The sequence below is a fragment of the Chlorocebus sabaeus genome, chromosome 23 (genome assembly GCF_047675955.1).
Source record: "Chlorocebus sabaeus isolate Y175 chromosome 23, mChlSab1.0.hap1, whole genome shotgun sequence".
Lineage (NCBI taxonomy): Eukaryota > Metazoa > Chordata > Mammalia > Primates > Cercopithecidae > Chlorocebus > Chlorocebus sabaeus.
Window position 1 is genome coordinate 66,555,023 of NC_132926.1, and position 18,584 is coordinate 66,573,606.

The following is an 18,584-nucleotide window of genomic DNA, read 5'->3' on the forward strand; positions in this document are numbered from 1 at the left end:
TGCCATACAGGAAAAGCTGTTCATTGAAGCAAGCTTCCAAAAACCTTTAACTAGTGTGACATTTGATAAGTAACACAGACATAATGAAAAATGTTAACTATCCGTGACCATGACTAATGATAAAACAATGATAAACAATCTATTGCTTAAATACTCGTGTAGGAGAAGAAATGTGATTATGAGAGCAGATCTGGACTTTTGTGATGAAGGTTCCAGCTGGTGAGGCTTCCAGGTGGTTCTGAGCCCCTGCTAAAGACCATTTTGAAGCCTGGCTCTCTTGCAGGTAGTCAGCTCCGTTATTTTTGGATCGTGGTTAGCAGCAGCTGGGGAACTTTAAAACAAACAAGCACGGCAATGCCCATGTGCCCACCCTGATCAACTAAATAAAAATGTCTGGAGTATCAGTATTCTGTCTTAAACCTCCCCCTTTGGTTCTCATATGCAGCCAGATTTGAAAGCTGCAGGTATAGGAGGTTAGATGACTCAGAATTTTGAAGGTTCCGTGGTTCCATGTCAGGATGGTGGACTGAGTATCTCCTAGAGCTTCTTTACTCCTACAGCGAGGGACTTGACTGGTGATCCTGAACAAAAAGTGAAACTTTTAGTGAACCAGAAACTGGAATAAATCCTAAAGGATGAAGTGAACACTGGATTGATCAAAGACAGAAAGGTCAATCTAAAACATGCACAGGGAAGTATTGCTAAAAAAAAAAAAAAAAAAAAAGTGCGGGGAGCAGCAAGACTGCCCTATCTCCTAAAGTGGCAGACAACAGAAGCAGGAGGGTGTCAAGGACAATCAACATGTTGGTTCTTGGGGCACTGCTGCAGAAGAGGCCAGGTAGATCTTCCTTCATCAATTCCCTTCCATCTACCCCTGAGCCAAACAGCAGTGACAAAGTGTCCACTTCCAGGTAGGAGCTGTGACCAGGGAGCCCAAATTAAAGAGGCATGGCATGGCCATATCATGAGGCTGTCATTGCTAGGGGGCACCAGACTAGAATACCTAAGAGAAGTCTCACCCAGTGGCTTGTCTTCTACTTTCCCTGAAAACAGGCCATAGGACAGTCCAGAGCAACAATGTTCCCAAGCACATGACATCCACTTACAGAAAATGCAATCTAACAGAGACTCTTAATAATAAAGATGACAGTCAAGATTCACAAGATGAGAGCAGCTATAAACAGATCAACTAGAGGCCATTGAGATTAATGCTTATAATACAAAATTGAGGCTGGGCATGGTGGCTCACACCTATAATCCCAGCTCTTTGGGAGACTGAGGCAGGTGGATCACCTGAGGTCAGGAGTTTGAGCCCAGCCTGGCCAACATATAGTGAAACCCCATCTACTAAAAGTACACAAATTAGCTGGGCATGGTGGTAGGCACCTGTAATCCCAGTTACTCAGGCATCTGAGGCAGGAGAATTGCTTGAACCTGGGAGACGGAGATTGCGGTGAGCCGAGATCCTGCCATTGTACTCCAGCCTGGGCAACAGAGCAAGACTCCGTCTCAAAAAAACAAAACAAAACTGAATAGGTAGATGGAACTGATATTTTTTCCAAAACTTAATTTTAGTATAATAAACACTAATGTATACCTATGACCTGGTTACTAGCAATAGTTCTTAAGTTTGATAGTTCGCATTTTTAGAGACAGTCTCTTCAAAAAATAGGGCTGGGAAAATTGGATATCCTCATGCAGAAGAATGAAACTAGACCCCTATCTCTCACTATATACAAAAATCAAAACGAATTAAATACTTAACTCTAAGACCTCAAGCTATGAAACTACTACATGAAAACATTGGGGAAACTCTCCAGGATATCAATCTGGGCGAAGGTTTCTTGAGTAATACCTCACAAGCACAGGCAGCCAAAGCAAAAATGGACAAATGGGATCACATGAAGTTAACAAACTTCTGCACAGCAAAAGAAATAACAAAGTGGAGAGAAAACCCACAGAATGGGAGAAAATATTTGCAAACTACCCGTCTGTTAAGGGATTAATAGCCAGAATATATAAGGAGCTCAAACAACTCTATAGAAAAAAATTCTAATAATCCAATTTAAAAATAGGTAAAATATTTGAATAGACGTGTCTCAAAACACGTACCTGTGATAGACACATGAAAGGTACTCAACATCATTGATCATCAGAGAAATGTAAATCAAAACTACAATGAGATATCATCTCACCCCAGCTGAAGTGGCTTATATCCAAAATACAGGTAATAATAAATGCTGGTAAGGATGTGAAGAAAAGGGAACTCTCATACACTGTTGATGGGAGTGTACATTAGTACAACCACTATGGAGAACAGTTTGGAGGTTTCTCAAAAAACTAAAAATAGAACTACCATACGATCCAGCAATCCCACTGCTGGGTATATACCCAAAAGAAGGGAAATCAGTATATCAAAGAGATCTCTGCATTTCCATGTTTGTTGCAGCTCTGTTGACAATAGTCAAGATTTGGAAGCAACCTAGGTTTCCATAAACAGATGAATGGATAAAGAAAATGTGGTACTTATACACAGTGGAGTACTATTCAGCCATAAAAAGAATGAGATTCAGTCATTTGCAACAACATAGATGGAAATGGAGGTCATTATATTAAGTGAAATAAGCCAGGCACAGAAAGACAAACATCACATGTTCTTAATTATTTGTGGGATCTAAAAATAAAAACAATTGGATCCAGCGAGATAAATAATAGAAGGATGGTTATCAGAGGCTGGGAAAAGTAGTAAGGAGGTAAAGAGGGGGAGTGACGGTTAATAGGTATAAAAATAGAATAAATGAATAAGGCCTAGTATTTGATAGCACAACAGGGTAACTATAGTCAATAATAATTTAATTGTATATTTTTAAATAACTAAAAGAATATAATTGGATTGTTTGTAACATAAAGGATAAACGCTTGAGGAGATGGAATCCCTGCCTTCCATGGTGTGATTATTACCCATCGCACTTCTGTATCAAAACATTTCATGTACTCCATAAATGTATACACCTGCTACATACCCACAAAGTTTCTTTTAAAAAATGGTTAAGATGGTTAAAAAATAGTTTCCATTTTTAGGATGTACATGATATTAATATTCAAATGAGACATAGAAAGTATTTGAAAGAATGAAATATTTTCTGTAATCCTTTTTTTAAAACTTGGTTCATTTTGAAAATCAACAATGAGTGAAAAATAAAACCAAAAGAAAGAAAAGTAAGTTTTTCTCTCAAATACATAAGAAACTCTTGCTGGCATTTGTATTTTAAATGTCTGGAGTAAAATAGGCCAAATTTTCAAAGGCAGTTAATAACAGTTTATAAAAGGACTTTTATAATTTGATTTAGGCAAAGAGGAAATATTCCATTTAAGATACATTTAAGATATATTTGGTTTCTCCTCCACCTCTCAAATTGCCTCACTCCTCTTACCAGGCCATAGTAGATAACATGGATCCTCAAATCTCACTAATAAATAATGGCTTTAAAATAGCTGCTCAGATTACACACACTGTCAGAGTATTTTCCCTTTAAGATAGGATATCAGTGAACACCACAGGTATCAAATTTTTGTTATAAAAATTTCTTCAGCAAGCCCAATTACTTTCCTAGTCCTTTTTAATCTGTCATATAAAGCCTTTTTATGGTTATACCTATTTACTAATTATGATTGCTATTTTGCTCAAAGAAATATTCCCCCCGGCATACATCTATTTATATTTCCTAATGAGAAAGTATGCTTATTTTATGTAGTGTCACAAATATTATTTTATTGATGCTGCTTTTAAAAAATATTTTAATTGTTACTCATCAAGGCATATTGCACACCTAGATCAAAAAGAGAACCAGCAAGCACACACATTTCTTAACCTAAGTAACATCTGAAAACATAAGACTTAGACTTCAATTACATTTTCCCTTGAAGAAAATCCACTCAAGTTTGGTGCTTATCCAAGAACTTATAATGTCAATTTCTAACATACATTATAACCCCCAGTACACATGTATTTTCAGAAGAAAGCAAGTCATAGCAAATCAAAATTTTCCCAAATGCTATATGATATATTTTTATAGCAAATTAAAAATTTTTGAGTACGAAAACTGAAGGTGGCCAGGCACAGCCGCTCACACTTGTAATCCCAGCACTTTGGGAGGCTGAGCTGGAAGGATCATTTGAACCCAAGAGATCAAGGCTGCAGTGAGCTGTGATCATGCCACAGCACTCAAGCCTTGGTGACAGAGTGAGACCTTGTCTCAAAAAACAATACTGAAGGTATGTCCAATGATAAAACAAATATAGCTTATACATATAGGTTTATTTGTTTAAAGTCAACAGTATATTTGCATTCTGCAACTGATCTGTAAATCCCATTGTTTTTCTCTGGAATTTTATAGGTACAATGTCTCACAAAGCCATGTCTCTTATCCTAGAAATATCTTTTTGGCATCAGGCTATGCAAAAGACTCTGATGTGATACTTCCCCTGAATTGGAATAAATTTTACTTTTCCAGAAAAATATGGCAACCTTATCAACCACTTACTCATAAGGAACAAAAGTTACTACAAATTGTTCTTTTAATTTTACTCTAAAATACTTAAAGTTTAGGCATGTCTCATGTTTTTGAATTGCACCCCCATAAAAGATAACGGAATGAAACACAGTACATAATTTCAAAAGACAAATCTTAGTATCTGACTCATTTGGCACATCCTTAGAATTTAAAATAAAATCAGTAGAAATAAAAGTGATGTAATTTTCAAAGAATTTCTACATGCTGGAGTCTTAGAACAAGGAGCTTCTAAATGAAAAGAAGGGGGAGGTTCAGCTCATCTTGCTAATTATATGCATTTTTCCTTATGGAGTAACTGATGCTTTCTGGTTTATTTGGAGAACTTTTGTTTGTGGGAAAGCATGTACATTGGGCCAGATCTTGTTGGTTTCTCTTCTGAAGATTGAACACCTCTCTTTTCTGGCATTATTCCAGGACCACTTGCAGTTGGGATTAATAAGCCTTCAATCTCTTGTTAAAATCAGATCATAATGCAGACTGTTTTGGAGGGTTGAATTCGAGGTTGTTGACTTGGCTATTGGCTGGATGAATCCAGCAAGTAGTGAGGTGTAGCTTGATGACATCAAATTGCATGTTCGGGTTCATCATCCGGTGTATCTGATTAAACTCAATCTAGGCCTTTAGCCTGGGGATGTGTCCTGGTGAAACCACACAACAACCAGTGAGACTGGGTGAGATTTTTCAGCTTGTGAGAAGTCAGTTACATCATAACGTCACCTGGTATGAGCTTCCCCTGGTCAATGACAGTCTTAGCCAGCAGAAAAATCTCTGTGTCCCTCCACATATTGCCTCTCGGCAGATCCTCGTGGGAAAGGTGGTTCAGTTCAAAGGGTTTGATGATTCACAATGGCAGGGTGTGCTTGCTGGAGCCTGGCCCCCATGATCACATTGTGAGCAGCCTCCCAGAGGCCCCCTTGGACCCTGCACAAGGCCTGAATGCACCAATGACTGGACCCTGGCCTGGCTTGCGTGCTCCCCAGGCTCTGGGGCTGGGCTCTGGCTGCAGCATTGTGAGGACACACAACTCAGAGGGCGCAATGGGCAGTAGAAGTTGATATTTTAAAATGGACACTGCAGAAGAGTAAATTCATGAGTTAAAAGACTGAGCCAAGGAATTCTCCCATGATGCAGTACAAAGAGCTGAAGAAATGGTAAGTATGAAAGGAAAATTAAGAGACATAGAGTGTAGATTCGAAAGTTTCACCTTTCACAAGTAGAAAATGGAAAGAATGTAGAAACACAATGCTTAAAGGCATAGTTACAAAATAGACAAGAATTTCCCAGAATTTAATAGTATGAGTTTGCAGGAATAGAAAATATATCAATGGAACAGTATAGAATATCTAGAGGCAAATATTGGCAAAAGTGTGAGTGAATATGTATTTTCACACTATACTGGTGGGATATAGTGCGGACAGCTACTTTGGTAGGCAATTTGGCAGCAGCTATTAAGTTTTTTTATTGTCTATTGATATCCTCTTTAAACAAATACTTTCACATGACAATAAGGAGGCTTGTATAGGATGTTCATTGCAGCCTGATTTATAAAGCAAAAAGTTCTTAACAGTCTAAATGTTCACTAATAGAATAGTTAAATGAACTTTAGCCATACTGTGTAATATTATGCAACAGCTAGAAAGAGAGAGGTAGATTGCTAGATACTGACATGAAAAGATTTCTAAGACATTGTAAATAAAAAATTGCAGAAGATTTTATACAGCATAATATAATTTATATTAAAATATATCTATAATGTGAACTGGAAAGCTAATGAAAGGTTTTGAGCAGTGTAAAGACATGATCAGATTTTTGGTTTGTAAAAACGAAAACAAGGGGACCTGTTAGGAAGCTACTTCAACAGACCACTAGATAAATACCCAATCAAAAAGTTAGCAATATCCCAAATTAATAACCTAACATTACACCTAGGAAAACTAGAGAAACAAGAGCAAACCAACCCCAGAGCTAGTAGATAAAAAGAAATAAGTGAAATCAGAAAATGTAAAATATAAAACTATAAAAATCCTGGAAGATAACCAAGGAAATAATATTCTGGACATAGGCTATGGCAAAGATTTCATGACAAAAACAACAAAGCAATTGTGACAAAAACAAAAATTGACAAATGGGACCTAATTAAACTAAAGACCTTCTGCACAGAAAAAGAAGTTATCAACATTCAGCAAAGTCTCAGGTTACAAAATCAATGTGCAAAAATCACAGGCATTCCTACACACCAATAACAGACAGAGCCAAATCGTGAGTGAACTCCCATTCACAATGGCTACTAGAGAATAAAATAACTTACAAGGGATGTAAAGGACCTCTTCAAGGAGAACTACAAACCACTGCTCAAGGAAATAAAAGAGGACACAAACAAATGGAAGAACATTCCATGCTCAAGGATAGGAGGAATCAACATCATGAAAATGGCCAGACTGCCCAAAGTAATCTACAGATTCAATGCTATACCCATGAAACTACCACTGACTTTCTTCACAGAATTGGAAAAAACCACTTTAAATTTCATATGGAACCAAAAAAGAGCCTGCATAGCCAAGACAACCCTAAGCAAAAGGAACAAAGCCGGAGGCATCATGCTACCTGACTTCAAAGTATACTACAAGGCTACAGTAACCAAAGCAGCATGGTACTGGTACCAAAACAGATATATAGACCAATAGAACAGAACAGAGGCATCAGTAATAACACCACACATCTACAACCATCTGGTCTTTGACAAACCTGACACAAACAAGCAATGGGGAAAGGATTCCCTACTTAATAAATGGTGTTGGGAAAACTGGCTAGCCATATGTAGAAAGCTGAAACTAGATACCTTCCTTACACCTTATATAAAAATTAACTCAAGATGGATTAAAGACTTAAATGTAAGACCTAAAACCATAAAAACTCTAGAGGAAAACCTAGGCAATACCATTCAGGACATAGGCATGAGCAAAGACTTCATGACTAAAACATCAAAAGAAATGGCAACAAAAGCCAAAATAGACAAGTGGGATCTAATCAAACTAAAGAGCTTCTGCACAGCAAAAGAAACTATCAGCAGAGTGAATAGGCAACCTACAAAATGGGAGAAAATTTTTGCAATCTATCCATCTGGCAAAGGGCTAATATCCAGAATCTACAAAGAACTTAAATTTACAAGAAAAAAAAAAAAAAACCTATCAAAAACTGGGCAAAGGATATGAAGAGACACTTCTCAAAAGAAGAGATTTATGCAGCCAACAAACTTATGAAAAAATGCTCATCATCACTGGTCATTAGAGAAATGCAAATCAAAACCACAATGAGATACCATCTCACACCAGTTAAAATGGCGATCATTAAAAAGTCGGGAAACAACAAATGCTAGAGAAAATGTGGAGAAATAGGAATGCTTTTACACTGTTGGTGGGAGTGTAAATTAGTTCAACCATTGTGGAAGACAGTGTGGTGATTCCTCAAGGATCTAGAACTAGAAATACCATTTGACCCAGCAATCCCATTACTGGGTATATACCCAAAGGATTATAAATCATTCTACTATAAAGACACATGCACACATATGTTTATTGCAACACTGTTTACAATAGCAAAGTCTTGGAACCAACCCAAATGCCCATCAGTGATAGACTGGATAAAGAAAATGTGGCACATATGCACCATGGAATACTATGCAGTCATAAAAAAGGATGAGTTCATCACCTTTGCAGGGACATGGATGAAACTGGAAACCATCATTCTCAGCAAAGTAACACAAGAAGAGAAAACCAAACACTGTATGTTCTCACTCATAAGTGGGAATTGAACAATGAGAACACATGGACACAGGGAGGAGAACATCACACACCAGGGCCTGTCAAGAGTTGGGGGACTGGGGGAGGGACAGCATTAGGAGAAATACCTAACGTAAATGATGAGTTGATGTGTGTGGCAAACCAACATGGCACATGTATGCCTATGTAACAAACCTGCATGTTGTGCACATGTACCCCAGAACTTAAAGTATAACAATAAAAAATAAAAAAGAAGCTATCAACAGACTATACAGATAACCTACAAAACAGGAGAAAATATTTGCAAACTATGCATTTAATAAAGTTCGAATACCCAGAATCTGTAAGAAACTTAAATTAATAAACAGCCCCATTAAAAAGTAGGCAAAGGCCATAAGCAGACACTTTCTGAAAGAAAACATACACTCAGCTCACAAGCATATGAAAAAATGCTCAGCATCACTAACCATTAGAGAAATGCAGATCAAAGCCACAGTGAGATACCATCTCACTGCAGTCAGAATGGCTATTACTAAGAAGTCAAAAAATAACAGGTGCTGGCATGGTTGTAGATGAAGGCAATGCTTATACACTGCAGGTGGGAATGTAAATTAGTTCAGCCATTGTGGAGTATAGTGTGATGATTTCTCAAAGAACTTAAAACAGAATTACCATTTGACCTAGCAATCCCATTACTGGATATATGCCCAAAGGAATAGAAATCATTCTATCATAAAGACACATGCATGCATGAGTTTATTGCAGCAGTATTAACAATAGCAAAGAAATGGAATCAACCTAAATGCCCATCAACGGTAGACTGGATAAAGAAAATGTGGTATATATACACTATGGAATAGTACACTGCTATTAAAAAGAACAAGATCACATCCCTTGCAGAAATATGGATGCAGCTGGAGGCCATTATCCTAAACTAACTAATGCAGGAACAGAAGACCAAATACACATGGATCCATGTGTACTTAAGGGTGGAGAGTGGGAAGAGAGAAAAGATAGAAAAACTACCTATCAGGTACCATGGTTATTACCTAGGTGATGAGATAACCTGTACATCAGACCCCCATGACACACAATTACCTATATGCCAAACCTGCATAGGTATCCCTGACTCTAAAATAAAACAATAAAACAGGTACCCCTGAATCTAAAAGAAAAGAAAACTTGTCAAAAGACCAGCAGAAAAGTGAGAAAGTACTATTTTAATTTCTTCAATTATGAGAGAAATTGAACATCTTTTCATTTGTTTATGGACTATTTACATTTTATTTCTATGCCAAATTTTTAAGCTGACAATTTCCTGCTGACCACTTTCTTGAGAAAAAATGCTGGAAGTTTAGTTTACTCCACAAGCCATGAAATAGATCCTCTTTTCTGTCTTGGATGGTCCAGTTGCACTGGCTTAGTACAGATCAGGCTATGCATCATATGGGGCTGATGCTATTTAGAGGCTGCTGAGCCACCAACCATGCATCTACTTCATTCTCTATCCATTAAGAGCCATAAAAATAACGTGATGGGTTGCTCTCATTCTATAAGCAGGAGAGAAATCTATTTCCAGGATAAAGATTTGGGGAGTAGAAACCCGATTTCTGTGTTTGTACTTGTAGTGGCAGAGTAGAATTTGTGGTCTAACTTTCCAGACTTTTTATTGTTTCTGCTATTTTGGATCTTTAGTCATATAATTTCTCTTACTGTTATATTCAAAACAGTTACACTGAGTACATAAGATTTAAAAGGTATAGAAATTTGGCCTATGTTCTCCAGCAAAGGAAAAAAATTGTGTTATAATTTGAACTACTACTTTGCATAATACTAATTGCTTTGCATAATAAAGAAGCATGCTATTACAATCTTTTAGCATAACTAGTTATATACATAAAAAGCAATCCTGTTAAGGCCTTTCTATCCTCTTGGAATAGATTTAGACTTCTAGTATACTCAACCTTTAATTGAGATACTAATTTGGTACCAGACTCTGATCCCAGTATATTCCACATAGAATATGGGTGAGGAGTTGGGAGCGTTTGCTTGGCTCCAGATGTGAATGGGAGATATGCTTTGGAAAATCTAAGTGCAGTCACAGATGATGCTGGCCTGCTGGTACATGTCAGACTGTTAAAGCACATTGGCCATTTCTAGCTCCTGAGGCTACCTTGCTCCATTCTCCTTTTCCAAACCTACATCACATAAGCCATTTGAGACAAATGGCTGTGCAGCTTGTTCTTAAGAACATCTGGTAAGAGATTTTTTTGACAAAATACATTTAAAAACTACTAGCCAAGCAATATCATTGAGTACATTTGACCTCATTTTGCAGAAACAACCAAGGCCAACCAAACATGACTGTGTGGAAATTTATCAAAACTTTCTAGATATGTTCTTCATGGTAATGGAAGCCAAGTGCATAGCAATAAAAGAAAAGCAGCAGGAGCTCCTCAGATTAGGCTATTTTCTAAGGTATTACTCATCTTGTCATGAAATGTTCTATGTTAATTTATTGCCTACCCCTTACGGGAAAGTTAGCAGTTTAGAGCATCCAAGGAGCCACAGTTAAAAGCCACAAGGAAGATAACAAGCTTGAAAACCATTCATTCATTGAGTCAACAAATTTTAATTTGGAATTTTTCTGTGTAACTAGTTTTTCTAAGCAGAGGGACAGAGCCCATGAGGAAGAATGCAGCCTAATTGCTTGTGTCACGCTGGTGACGTTCTATTGGGTATTATGGACCAGTATTTTCCAAAGTATGACAATTGCTCCTCTGTGGAATGTGAGTAGATTTTAGGTCTCTGTGAGAGAACATTCCCGAGCCTCAGCCCCAGATTTGATGTGTTTTGTTTTAGTTTTTGAACATTGTTTATTATGGAAAATTTCAAAAGATACATAAAATTAGAGAATTTGTAAGTCCATGTACCTATCATCCAGTTGTTAAAAAGATTAACATTTTGCCAATCTTATTTTATCTATCTTACATTTTTTCTGGAGTATTTTAAGTAATAACAATTTTTATTTCAATGGTTAAAGTAAACATTTTAATGTGAATAACAAAAAATATGTAACCAGCACATCAAATCTGTAATTTCACAACATTATTGCTTTGGACAAAACTAAACTGTAAATTTAACTTTTAAAACTGCTACACAGATATGTCAAAGTTCAAGAAGAGAGCACACAGATGGCTACAGTTTATGAACTCTTGTTAGAAGCAACAAGAGATTGGGAGATAGTAGACATTCCCTTCATCCTCCCTCCCTCAGTGAGGTTAGGATAGTCAGAGGAGAGTCCATCTTCTACAGAAAATTCTTAGTACCATGCCTGGCGCTTAGTAAGTACCCATAAAATAGAAGCTAATATCATTTTTTGGAAGGCATCTTTGATTGCAGAGAACTGACACTGGCTAACATTTATTAGGCCCTTACTGTGTACATGTTAGGAGCAGCAAATCCATATGGGTCTGCAGCAACCTCAATTCTTGCCTCCTCAGACGAAAGAATTTCACCAAGGGGCATAAGGTGGGGGAGACTGAGGCAAGTTTTAATGCAGGAGTGAAAGTTTATTAAAAAATTGTAGAGCAGAAACGAAGTAAAGTATGCTTGGAAGAGGGCCAAGGGGGTGACTTGAGAGATTAAAGTGCACTGTTTGACCTTTGACTTGGGGCTTTATACGTTGGCATGCTTTCAGGGCCTGTATTACTTTTGCCCTGATTCCTCCCTTGGCATGGGCTGTCCACATGCACAGTGGCCTGCCAGCACTTGGGAGGGGCTGCGTGCACAGTGTGTTTACTGAAGTTGTACACATGTTCATTTGAGGCATTTTTCCTTACCAGTCAAGCATTTCTAGAGGAAGGTCATACCAGTTAAACTCCACCATTTTGCTTTTTAGTGCACATGCTTGAGCCCACTTACCCAACTCCTGAGATCTTAACGGGAAGCTGCTAATCACCAGTTTTGGGTTTTTTTCTATCTATTGGGAGACTGCCTTTCCCTGGTACCAGCTGCAACCCATTATTATTTTAGAGATACAGTTTAATGACCACCTGACCGTCACCAATCACCTGATGGTCACCTGACATTCCTGGTGGCTGGGGTTGGGGGGGCTCTCCTGCCCTGTTCACATCTACCTAACTACCTACTCCAACATATGGACACTTTGGTGGGAGATTTACATACATTATCTCCTTTCATCTTCACAGTTAAACTATGAGTAGATATTAGTTTTCCCATTTTCAGAATTAAAAAGTTGAGGCTTAGAGAAATTGTTACTTAAGATCACAAAGCTATTAAGTGGTGAAGCTAGGACTTGAATTCAAGCCTATCTTTCTCCAAAGCTCATGTTGTTTTTCCACTGAACTCCCCAAAAAGCCAGGGCCCACCTCCCGACCATGGGAGACAACTGGGGAAGAACTAGACATGTAGAGTTGGGGGCCTGATTCTTCTATTTGCTAATATTGTGACCTGCAATATTTCACTTCATTTTTTCTGACCCTCTGTTTCTTATGCCTTGAATGGGGGTGCTAATATTATCCAATTTGCAAGCACAAAATGCAATAATGTATATGGGAATCTGGCATTGTAGTCCTAAATAAATATTTGTACTCGATTCAGACACCACCAATAGAGCATGTAATCTTGAGCAAACCCCTTTCCTCTCTGGATCTTGGTGTCATCAGCTATAAAGAAGGTGGGATCAACCTCATCATGCTAGAGTTGTAAGACCTGACTTCATTTTCCCCAAACAATACTCCCTGATAGCACGAAATAGTTAAGAGCAGTCACCATCCCTGTCCTAATGGCAGTTAGATGTATCTCTTCAGAAGTGGGGGATTGATGCAGTGGCCACTCCAGATGATCTGCCACTACCATCACACTGGCTGCAGTGGGGAGGCATGGCAGAGGCTGTAAGCTCCACAGATCAAGCAGGAACCCCACACTCCTGGGTGGGGCCACAGCCTCCCAAGTTGTGGTGCAGATCTGAGCCTCCCTGTGCTCTTGGGGGGCCAGGAGCAGGTAGGAGCCCTGCCCTTCCAGTTGCAGCTGCAGCCTCCCAAACCACAGCTGCAGACCCTGGCCTCCCACTCCATGGAATAGGCAACAGCCCTGTCACCCAGGGTGCAACTGCAGCTGCCCAAACCATGACTGCAGACTCAGGCATCCCTGTACTCTTGGAGGCCCAGGAAGGCCTGCTGCTACCCTTGCAGGCTCAGAAGTACCTCCTCCTACTGCCTGGCTTCTCCTTGCTGTCAGCGCCCTCTCCAATCTTGAAGCAAAGTTGGGGCAGAGCCTGGGTACCATGAACAGCAGCAGGAGGTAGACAGATTCCTGGACAGAAGGGGGCAGTTCCTGAAGGCTAGGGGCGGGGCTGCCAGTCCCATGGACCGGAACTGGTGTCTTTTCTGGGCCTACTATGGCCACCCATGGACCAATCAGTGTGCATTTTCTCCTCTCTGAGGCCCATAAAAGCTCCAGGCACAGCCAGAGCTGAGCAAATGATGGGATTACCAGCTGCAGAGAGAAGCAACCCACTCCAGGACCTCCTCTCTGCTAGGAGCTGGGCAGATAGCAGGACAACCAGCTGCAGATAGGAGCTACCCTCTCCAGGGCCTCCTCTCTGCTGAGAGCAGCAAACATCAGCACAACCAGTAGCAGAGAGGAGTTACCCTCTCCAGGGCCTTCTATTTACTGAGAGCTGAACACTGAACAGGATGACCTGCCTACAGAGAGGAGCTACAGAACCCACTGCAGGTCTCCTCTGAGCTGTTCTAACACTCAGTAAAGTTCCTCTTCATCTTGTTCACCCTCCACTTGTGTGCATACCTCATTCTTCCTGAGTGCAGGACAAGAACTCAGGCAAAGGTGCCACCAGCCACAGAGGTTTCTGGACAGTAAATTGACACCCCAAAGATCCCATAGCACTTCTAGGGATAATATTCCAGAATACCATTCTGATTAGACCACAATAAATATTACTGATTCTGAAGTTAATGAAAATGACTAGATAAACTTCCATTTGGTATAATTTTACTTATAATTATAATCACTTAATCCAGATTCCTTGGAAAGCAGAGCCTGAAAATGCTCTTTGCTACTACTGTGATAGGGAGTGTGATCCCATGGAGCAAAAGTGAGGGGGAGTGAGGCAGGGAAGGAGAGAGAGAAATTCAAGCAGGCATAACTGAGCTGGTCACCACTAGATACTTCTGATTGCTCTATCTTACAAGACCAGGACTTTGAAAAGCTGCATCCCAAGTCTGGAACTAAAAAAAAAAAAAAAAAAAAATCTATCAGTTTTCATCTCCCATTTGGGAGCATTTTGACCATGTGGCGTTAATTCCTCTGTAATTATGAATTGTGCAATTCTGGGGCCTGAGGCAGGGCCTCTGAATTCCTTGGAAGTTAACAGGGAATCCTAGGATGGGAAGATTGAGGCTCATGGCATGGGTATGGAGCTGGACTCTGGAAGGAGGTGCCTGGCAGAAATAATTGGAGCTGGGTGCCAAGGTGGCAGCCTGAACAAGAGACAGGTGAGGCTGAGAGGACCTGAAATTGGTATGTTATATGTTAACTTATACCCAATCAACTTCCAAATGGAATCTGATGAGGCTTACATATACAATAAGGATGATGGTGAAAAGGCAAATAACTCAAAGCAATAGCAACAACAACAAAGTACTTCAGTTTCCTTATCTTTAAAAGGGAGGAGGACAAAGCAGCAAGTATCGTCTTCAGGCCTCCAGAATCCTGTGCTCACCCCACTCGCCACAGAAATGACTGCTGTCCACGCAGACAACGTAAACTTCAAGTGGGACCCCAAAAGTCTAGAGATCAGGACTCTGCCAGTTGACAGACTTGTTACACAGGTTACAACCCTGGTGAATACCACTAGTAAGGGGCCCTCTAATAAGAAAAGAGGTCATTCTAAGAAGGCCCATGTTTTGGCTGCATCTGTTGAATGAGAATTTCTTGGAGAAGGAGGATAAAATTGTGAGGGAGAGCCAGTTTTCTCAAGGAAGAACTTGTGGCTGCTGTAGAAGATGTTCAAAAACAAGGTGATTTGATGAAAACTGCTGCGGGCGAGTTCACAGATGATACCTGCTCTTCCGTGAAACAAGGCAACATGGTTTGGGCAGCTCGAACTTTGCTCTCTGCTGTTACCCAGTTGCTGATTTTGGCTGACATGGCAAATGTCTACATATTACTTGTTCAGTTGAAAGTTGTGGAAGATGGTATCTTGAAGTTGAGGAATGCTGGCAATGAACAAGACTTAGGAATACAGTATAAAGCCCTAAAACCTGAAGTGGAGAAGCTGAACATTATGGCAGCCAAAAGACAAGAGGAACTGAAAGATGTTGGCCATCGTGTTCAGATGGCTGCAGCTAGAGGAATCCTGCAGAAGAACGTTCTAATCCTCTATACTGCATCCCAGGCATGCCTACAGCACCCTGATATTGCAGCCTATAAGGTCAACAGGGACTTGATATACAAGCAGCTGCAGCAGGCAGTCACAGGCATTTCCAGTGTAGCCCAGGCCACTGCCTCAGACGATGCCTCCCAGCACCAGGGTGGAGGAGGAGAAGTGGCATATGTACTCAACAATTTTGATAAACAAATCATTGTGGACCTTTCGAGCTTCAGCAAGTAGTGCTTTAGGCCTTCCCTGGAGGAGCACCTGGAAAGCATCATTAGTGGTGCTGCCTTGATGGGTGACTCGCCCTGCACACATGATGACCATCGTGAGCGAATTGTGGCAGAGTGTAACACTGTCCTCCAGGTCCTGCAGGACCTGCTTTTGGAGTACATGGGCAAGGCTGGATGTAAAGAAAGAAGTGATACACTCAATTCTGCTATAGATAAAATGAACAAGAAGACCAGGGACTTGCATAGACAGCTCCACAAAGCTGTCATGGACCACGTTTCAGACTCTTTCCTGGAAACCAATGTTCCACTTTTGGTATTGATTTAAGCTGCAAAGAATGGAAATGAGAAATAAGGAGTATGCCAAAGTTTTCAGTGAACATGGCAACAAATTGATTGGGGTTGCCAACTTGGCCTGTTCCATCTCAAATAACGAAGAAGGTGTAAAGCTTGTTCGAATGTCTGCAAGCCAGTTAGAAGCCCTCTGCCCTCAGGTTGTCAATGCTACATTGGCTTTAGGAAAACCACAGAGTAAATTGGCCCAAGAGAACATGGATCTTTTTAAAGAACAATGAGAAAAACAAGTCTGTGTTCTCACAGATGCTGTTGATGACGTTACTTTCATTGATGACTTCTTGGCTGTCTCAGAGAATCACATTTTGGAAAATGTGAACAAATGTGTTGTTGCTCTCCAAGAGAAAGATGTGGATGGCCTGGACCACACAACTGGTACAATTCAAGGCCGGGTAGCCAGGGGTATTCACGTAGTCAGCTCAGAGATGAATAACTATGAGCCAGGAGTCCAGAACCAGAGAAGGTTCTGGAAGCCACTAAGCTGCTTTCCAACACAGTGATGCCACGTTTTACTGAGCAAGCAGAAGTGGCTATGGAAGCCCTCAGCTCAGACCCTGCCCAGCCCATGGATGAGAATGAGTTTATTGATGCCTCCCACCTGGTATATGGTGGCATCCGGGACATCAGGAAAGCAGTGCTGATGATAAGGACCCCTGAGGACTTGGATGACTCTGACTTTGAGATGGAAGATTTCAATGTCAGAAGTAGGATGAGCATCCAGACAGAAGACAATCAGCTGATAGCTGACCAGAGTGTCCAGGCAATCATGGCTCAGCTTCCCCAGGAGCAAAAAGTGAAGATTGCAGAACAGGTGGCCAGCTTCCAGGAAGAAAAGAGCAAACTGGATGCTGAAGTGTCCAAATGGGATGACAGTGCCAATGACATCATTGTGCTGGCCAAGCAGATGTGCATGATTATGATGGAGATGACTGACCTTACCCGAGGTAAAGGAGCACTCAAAAATACATTAGATGTAATCACTGCTGCAAAGAAAATTGCAGAGGCAGGATCCAGGATGGACAAGCTTGGCCACACCATTGCATGATTATGATGGAGATGACTGACCTTACCCGAGGTAAAGGACCACTCAAAAATACATTAGATGTAATCAATGCTGCAAAGAAAATTGCAGAGGCAGGATCCAGGATGGGCAAGCTTGGCCGCACCATTGCAAACCACTGCCCCGACTTGGCCTGCAAGCAAGGCCGGCCTGCCTCTACTCGGTCTGCCCCGACTCAGTCTGCTGGCCTACCTGCACTGTATTGCCCTCTACTGCCACCAGCTCAACATCTGCAGCAAGGTCAAGGCCGAGGTGCAGAATCTCGGCGGGGAGCTCTTTGTCCCTGGGGTGGACAGCACCACGTCCCTGATCTGCGCAGTCAAGAACTGATGAATACTGTGGTGCAGATGATGAAGGCATTCTATGTCGCCTCTACCAAATACCAAAAGTCACAGAGTATGGTGTCCCTCAACCTTCCTGCTGTGTCATGGAAGATAAAGGCACCAGAGAAAAAGCCCTTGGTGAAGAGAGAGAAACAGGATGAGACACAGACCAAGATTAAATGGGCATCTTAGAAGAAGCACGTGAACCTGGTGCAGGCCCTCAGCGAGTTCAAAGCCATGGACAGCATCTAAGTCTGCCAGGCCAGCTGCCCCCACCCCTTGGGGCTTCTGAAGATCAGTCACTGTTCATCACTCAAATGAATTTGCTAAATACAACACTGATGTTAGATTCCATGGGGAAATAGGCAGACTGTGAACCAGTCCAGGTGGTGAATTTTCCAAGGACACACTTGTGTTTAAGTTCATTTAAAATGCTTTTAGAATGCAGGAGCCTACTTCTAGCTGTATTTTTTGCATGCTTAAATAAAAGTAAGATTCCATAACCAAAGAGAATCCAACACTAAGTTGTTAGTAATGCTCTCACCAAGCCGAGATGCCTGTTCTGTTAGTGGTGGTGGCGTTAGGGTTTGAGAGAAGGGAATTTGGCTCAACCTCAGTTAAAAGGGTGTAGTCCAGACGGCTTGACGGCTTTTAAATGACCAAAGATGACCTGTGGTAAGCAACCTGGGCATCTTAGGAAGCAGTCCCTGGAGAAGGAATGTTCCCAGAAAGGTCTTTGGAGGGACAAACTCAGTAAAACATAATGTATCATGAAGAGAACTGAATACTCTCTTGATGACATGAAATGAGAATTTTAATGCATGGTTACAATTACTAATGCATG

At 40.7% G+C, this 18,584-nt stretch overlaps 1 pseudogene; it reads left to right on the forward strand.

Annotated features, from left to right (window-relative positions):
• The first annotated feature begins 15,135 nt into the window (after positions 1-15,135).
• On the forward strand, positions 15,136-17,992 carry LOC103244361 (catenin alpha-1-like; annotated as a pseudogene).
• Positions 17,993-18,584: the final 592 nt, after the last annotated feature.